The sequence below is a fragment of the Zea mays genome, chromosome 3 (assembly GCF_902167145.1).
Source record: "Zea mays cultivar B73 chromosome 3, Zm-B73-REFERENCE-NAM-5.0, whole genome shotgun sequence".
NCBI classification, from domain to species: Eukaryota; Viridiplantae; Streptophyta; class Magnoliopsida; order Poales; family Poaceae; genus Zea; species Zea mays.
Genome location: NC_050098.1, coordinates 5,242,601 through 5,250,258, shown reverse-complemented (window position 1 = coordinate 5,250,258; position 7,658 = coordinate 5,242,601). Strand labels below are relative to the sequence as shown.

Here is a 7,658-nt window from a genome sequence, read left to right as displayed (position 1 = left end):
GAAGAGCTTAGGCAACATCAGGAGCGACAAAGGATTCAGGAGGAATACTTGAGGCAGCATGCTGCTCAACAAGAATACTATGCTACTCAGTTTCAACAACAGCAAGCACTGATACAAGTAAGTTCAAAAAGATCATTCATTTTAAGTTATGTATTGATTTAAAACACTAACATTAATGTGTTCGGAAATTTGGTAGCAACTAGCACAAGCCCAAGGGATACAGTTTCCGATGGCCCCCCCACCTCCACCTTCCATACATTTTCCTTGGCCTTCACCTCCACCTCCACCTACCGAACATCAGGTATGCAAATTTATCATAATTTACTTGTTACATTACGATGTAACTCCGTGAATGTCATTTGTATAGGTATATGAGACTCCTCCAGCTACCTTGCCGGCGCAGCAACAAGATGATGGGTTAGACTTTGTCAATACGCTCTTCGCGAGTGGAGGTAGCGAGCATCACTCTTCGATATTTCCTGATGTTGATCGACAGTAGTGGGCTTCCATCGGATGTGTTTTGTGAGACTTCAAACTTCCGACGCACGTCTTCCATTCGATGTGTTTTGTGAGACTTCAAACTTATGTCTTGTGAGACTTGTGAATTCTTATGTCGAGGTGGATTTGACTTGTGCCTTGTGTTATTATTATGTATGTGAGATGTTATATGTGATATGTTGTGTATTGTGGCTGTTATATATATTTGTGGCTGTTATATATATTTGTTATGTATGCAATGTGTTGAATTGCCAAAAACAAATTGTATATTAAGTGCTGGTCAATTTAACTTCCGAGAGGCGTGGAAAACTCTCGGAAGTTAGTGGTTAACTTCCGAGAGGCCGTCGGAAGTTATCCCGCGGACGGCGTTAGTCCGTGCTGGACGGCGTCAGCACCTAACTTCCGAGAGGCAGACATCCCTCTCGGAAGTTTCTTTTACTTCCGAGAGTCCGTCGGAAGTTAGCCTAACTTCCGACTAATTTGTTCCGACGGGCTAACTTCCGACGGTTTCGGCTAACTTCCGACGGTTTAAATAACTTCCGAGAGTTTTGCGCTAACTTCCTACGGTTTAGGCCCTCGGAAGTTAAGTATTTTGGTGTAGTGATTAAAGAGAGTATGCTCCTTCTGGTTCCATAAGGATATCAGTTTCATTTCATGTTATAGTTGCTTGATAGCATATTCTCCTTCCAGTTCCATAATTATTGTCATTTCCTTTGTTTGTAGCATACAACGAGAGCGAGTACATATCCATTGATTTGACCACTATTTTCTATTACAATATCCATTTATGTGCAGCACAACTTTAATTCTATATGTTGGTTGAAAATTGCAATTCTACAACTTTAATTCTATATGTTGGTTGCAGGTCATAAAAAACCAAACAGATTGACCATATACCACTAATTATGTATATCAGTTTATTATTTCTCTTTCTTTGATTTATTGAAAAATATATTTCAGATGCATTTGGTGACAGATGTGCTTTATGCTTTTATTAACATTTTTTCATATTTTAGAAGGGCAACTCATGTTGCTTTAGCATGGTCAGTTGCACTTAATTCCCCCTTCATGTTTGCTACTACCTTGGAACAGGAGTACAAGAGTGATATTTTTGGCGAGCGAAGTGAGTATACTGATCTATTCATGGTCCCTCTAATAATCTCTACGTTAATGGTGGCATGATCAGGTAAGGTTTTTTATTGATTTGAGTTGACCTATTGAAAGTTGTCGAATGGTTCATCTGGGTAACTGGCATTGCAGGGAACCACTTATTGTTTTTCGCAAGAAGACAAACAGAAAGCCTGAGAGGATAATATTGTATAGGCATGTGTTCCAGATTCCTATTTTTGGTTCATTTATTGTATGCTGTTGAGTGAAGTATGTTGACTTATAACTCCTATGCAGGGACGGTGTAAGTGAAGGTCAATTCAGCCATGTTCTCCTTCATGAAATGGATGCCATCAGAAAGGTATGATTTCCAGCATCAGAATTTGTCGGCGAAATATGGTTTGCATTGCCATGCCCATGTCAATGGTTTTGTCCCTTTCCATTTCAAGGCTTGTGCTTCTTTGGAGGAGGGGTATCTACCCCCATTGACGTTTGTGGTTGTTCAGAAAAGGCATCACACAAGGCTTTTCCCTGAGGTTCACGGAAGGCATGATATGACTGATAAAAGTGGAAACATTCTTCCTGGTTAGTGTTTTTGTGTCACACTGTTATTGGGTTCATAAAGCTGCTGCTTCTATAAGCATTTGTTGTCTGGGCCTTATTTTGCATGTCACTTGTGCTGCAGGAACTGTGGTTGACCAAAAGATTTGCCACCCTACTGAGTTTGATTTCTACTTGTGTAGTCATGTTGGCATTCAGGTACGTTGCACATTCTTTTCTAGAACAACACTTATCAGACATCGAGTGTCAAAAATATTTCTTGTCAGGGAACAAGTCGCCTGACCCATTACCATGTGCTCTATGATGAGAACGAATTTACTGCTGATGCACTGCAGTCACTGACCAACAATCTTTGCTACACGTAAGTTCAACTCTCCAATCTCCCTCCATCTCTGACTCTTTGATTTATCTAACATCTCCCTACTTTTGCATAGATAGTTTCATCCAAGGTCAATCACACTATTTAAACAACTAATCCAGCTTTGGTACTCTATCAGTGAATCTGTGTTGATCACAAGGCTCATGATTTGTCTATGTTTTGTCAAGTTCTATAGATGAAGGGACCCGTGGCTCACCAAGTCGTTCCCCTGTTCCCTTTTCCCCTTCAGGAAACCATGCTCAGCTCCCAAGTGGAAGGAGATGACAGGAAGTGGCATATTTGCTGCTAGGGGCGAGACTGAATGAGATGAATCTGCCAATACTTTTGCAACTCCCATTCGAATGACTCCAAAGAATTATCAAGTACTACTTGTGTAGGTTGATTTCTATTCTATTTTGTTCAGGCTTCATAGCTGGCAACCCTTCTATGTTGAATTGTTGATATTAGGAGTATATTTACCTATTCTTCATATAGTTTAACTTTTTTCATAACGACATTTCCATGTGTACCTCTTTATGCAAACTTTATCTATGTTTTTCTTATTATTTTATGCCTGTTTGACTACAACCATGATTTCTTACCTGCTTTTGAGCTCGGAAGTCAGCTATCTTTGTTGACATAAAATATTTATTTCTTATTTCATAGGAAGCATCAAGCAGGAGCTCAAGCGTTATTACTAATTATGTTGGTTATCTCAGCAAAGGTATTATATGCTGAAATGCCCTTATTGCAGATTATACCTGTTGTTGTTGGACTTAAAACATCTTGGTAACTGTGTAACTTCTTTCTTCATTGCAGCACATCTCGCTTGTCAATTTAACTGTTACTCTGAACATAGAGGGGAGCAAATACACGGTACTATAGTTCTCTTTATCTTTCTTCATGTAATTTATGCAGAGACAGAGGCTGCTGGTACACGCCTTCTCATTAATGGTAGAACATGCTTACTACAGGTAAAAATGGCTACAGTTTTATATTTGTATACAGTTTTATATTTGTACTATTTCATGTTATGTACTAAAACACAGTAATTTTACATATTTTTAATTGAAACTGAAGATATTGGTTCTAGCAATTTTTTCTGAATCTTGCGTTCATTCGAAGGTCATAAAACATTATATTCTTTTTTAAACCCAATACGGTTCCATTGCTTCTCAATCTGTAGTGAAGATAAAGTATGTGTTCTTTTCAATTTGGAATGGTCATAAGTCAAACTAAACTTCTCCAGTGACAACGATTCAACGAACAAGAACCAAGCCAACAGTTATGCAGTATAGAAAAATCTACTCCCAGTCCCGGGGAGTTTGATTATAAATCATGAATGTTCAGTACCTGGCTCAGTTTTTATTAGCAGTGTAGTGAGACCAAGAGCATGAGGCTTCAAAGAGGAAATTTGTTTAAGGCATAATAGGTTATATTCTTGTTGTCTACTAACATCAGATGCATTCGTTGATGTCTTGATGAGCTGTAGCAGGTTAATCTCTATATCTATGTCACAACATCATCAACTTCACTCTTCATTTGATGCGCTAATGTTACCTGTACCGATCTTCTACAGGGAACCAGCTTCCAGTGCCTCCTGTACCGATCATCGGCAAGGGAGTGCTATAGGAGGAGGTTAAGGTGAGTTTTGTCGCGACTAACGGTGAGCCCACGACTGCGGTCGCGTCGAAGCTGGTCTGGTGGAACATCGTGGAGCAGATGACGATGACGCCGACATCCTGCGCCTCTGCTACGACGCTGCCGACCAGGACGCGAACCCCTCCGTCGCGCGTGCTCTACAAGTCTGGATCCATCATTGTGCTCAGCAGGACTGACTTCCTTAGGCCAGACATGGTACGATTCTTGCCCCCGTCTTCTTATCTATATTGCTTATCATTTCTAATCCATCCATGGGCTTAATGTTTCTTGATTTCTCTATATTTTTTCTCCTTGCCTGGCTTTTGCTTTTGCAGTTAAGGTGCCTTAAAATATGTTTGAATTTTGGTTTGTAAAATATTAGGTCACCAGCTTTCTTTAGATAATTTGTCACTCGCCCTCTAAATATTCTTAGACACCAGGAGCTCGATTAGATCATGAGCGTGGTAGGCATTTCTATGACATATTAACTTAGAAATTTCCCTAACAATTTACCATTCAGTGAATCTATTTAAGGCTTACTTCAGTCTAAAGCACTCTTAGCTAGATCTTTTACTTTCAACCGTAGACTATTTTGAATGAGCTGATGCTCCACCAATTCTTTTGTAGCCTCCTTGCTCGACTCATGATGAAAACCAAGATGTAATATGCCACAAACCTAATAGCGTAAACAGGTAAATGTAAGAGCAGCATAAAATAATTTTGGCTTGCATTTTCTGTGTTACCTCCAACTGTACACTTAAATGTAAACATAAAATTAAACAGACCATGGTTTCTTCGCCCCATAGTGATGCTAAGAAAAAAATGGTCCTAGAGTAACATTGTATTGGTTGTTGACAAAAAATGTGAGAAATTGAGGTCAATAATAATATATGTGTTGTTTGTTTACATGTACTCATTGTGCACTAATATTTTATCATATAATTTGTTTGCCGTCGCAACGCACGGGCGTTTACCTATTACGTATATAACGTCTGATGTTAACTCCCATTATTATTTCGCTATCTGTTTTAAACTTTTAACTGCAGCTGGCAAGCTTGGCAAACTATTTTGGTCTAGGGAAGCAAAGGCGCAGGTAAGAGGTGTCCTCTCTGTTGGCACTTGTACTTGTGCTTGTTATTAGCGCCAAGCAGGAACACATGATCTTGCTTCCTCTAACTTGGGTTCTAATTTCATGGGCAGGAGCCTGGATGATGTGAAAATGAATATTGACGTTCTCAAGAACTGTGCTACAGTCCTGTTCCTGGTATTTTCACACCTTTTGTTTCCCCTTGAATTAGCCCATCTCACTAAGGCTACTAACTCGAACAGCTTAGACCATCTTCAATAGCTTACCTTTACATATACTCATATTCAAACTACACTCAATAAACAGTTCAATATACAATGTAAAACAATGCAAAACAATGTTTTTAGTGATCATATATGTTCAGTGAGCAGTCGAGCGTAGACGTTCCTTAAATACCTTAGATTCGAAGATGCTGAATAATAATGGCCATAATGTTATGTTTGCAGCCTCATTTTTTTGTTTTAATATCATTCAAAGTAATTTTTTGCTTTTAAATCCCCAAAAATTGTTCTCGTCGCAGCAGGAAAGCCTTCGAGGTGTAGGTGTGCCTACCGTTCAGAAAATGTCGTCGGGGGGGGGGGGGGGGGGGCAACAATCAGAACGCAAGGAATAACAAGTGATCCTGCACCAAACAGGGATAATCCCAACGAGTCGTTGCTGGTGGGACTAGGATCGTCCCATGTGGAGGAAATGATGCTAGACACCACTGTCACTGTGCAGACGGACGATACAAGGAGCTCAGGTGCCTTTTCTGGGTTCGTTGAGCTAGACGACGTTTCAACGGAGAGTATCAAGATCTCAGGTCTGAGAGCGATCGTCCAGCACAAGGGTTCCCCGCTCCAGCTCATCTGTCCAGGTCTGGAAGTCCGCTGGGTCAACACAAAGGGGTTCCCAAACAGCCCACATCGACCAAAGGTGAGCATAAAGGTCCACATACCTGAGAACCTTAGTAAGGTACTAGGGTTTTCGACGATCTAGCGCAGAGCTCGTCGTCGTCGCCAGGACTAGGAGCAATATGCAGTAATTCCGGATGGAAATCCCTGATTGACAGAGACGCGGATCCGCGTCCAACGGTCTGGCTGAAGTGAGTTTTTTTTAATCTGTTGTCCTTCCATCCTAATTAATTAATCTTGCATTGAGGTGATGATGATCGTCGATCGTGCTCCGATCCTCACTGATCGAGTGCTCTTCTGTTTTGCAGGATTCCTACCTTTGGCAGTGGCCACACCGCAGTCTGCTAGACACATGTATACCTAAAGGAGTGCGACGGTGTCGTTCCCAGGCTTGTTTCCGAAAGGGTAGATCCATCGGAACTGGACTCGATGCTTCAAGGGAACAAGGTGGTGGATGCGTTCGTCTCGGTGGAAAAATTCGACCACCACCAAAGCGCTGGCATTCGGTTGGTTGCCAAGAGGCTGGATGTGCACTTCAAAAGGCAACAACATGATTGATCCAAGAAGCTTTCATCTAATGAGGTCTCCCGGTGGGTTGTTGAAAGGATGGTCAGTCTTCATGACCAATATGAAGAATACTGGATCATCAGATGTTTTTTGATCTTGGCTTGTAATTCTTTGTTGTTCCCAACAACCAGTTCATTTCTGGCAAGGACTATATTGTAACTGAAAGTTTAGAGGAAGTAAAGAATTATGACTGGTGTCAGAGACTCTGTGATGATATTGTTGCAAAGTCTGAGAAGTTCATGTTGGAGAGAGCAAGTCATGTTGCAACACCCCACATCCAAGGATGTATTCTTTTTTTATGGTAATAACCCTTCAGTTATTTTTTCACAGAGGTGTAGTAATTCTGCTTTTATGTTGTAGTTTTTTAGATGCACATGATTCAGTAATTACATTGTGTGTAGATGTATATCACTATAAATATCCAGTAATAACAACCAGTTACAAACTTTTAAGATTCAGTAATTTCTTATTTGTTTTAGATTTATTATTAGGACAATGTTGATTGCCCTGTCACTCCACTGGTTGGCACACCCCGCTGGAAGTTTTTTACTTCCAAAATCATGAAGAGTATATGTGATCTTGACAAGACCCCTGGACCTGGCCGTCAGGTGAAGTACGACAATTTGGAGGTACAGTTTTTAGTAACATTTTTGTAAAATGCAATAATACTTGAGTAATAACAGCATTCACTCTTGGCAAACACAATCTTAGTAACAATTTTGCTGCGGAGGAAGCCGGCAACGCGGCTATGGTCGCTGAGAAGAAGGTCGTCGCGGCGGTGTAGCTTGTCGCCGTTGCTGCGCACAAGGCGAGCTGCGTCGTGGATGCTGTCTGTTTGTATTACTTTTGGTTGGTTGCATTAAGTGTTGTATTGTGTGTTTGGTAATGCAGTTACTTTTGTATTCAGTGAACTGTTTGGTAATGCGGTTCCTTTTGTATTTAGTGA

General features: G+C 40.7%; 1 pseudogene; it reads left to right on the top strand.

Moving 5' to 3' along the window:
- Positions 1-229: 229 nt before the first annotated feature.
- Positions 230-6,703, top strand: LOC103651721 (protein NEN1-like; annotated as a pseudogene).
- Positions 6,704-7,658: the final 955 nt, after the last annotated feature.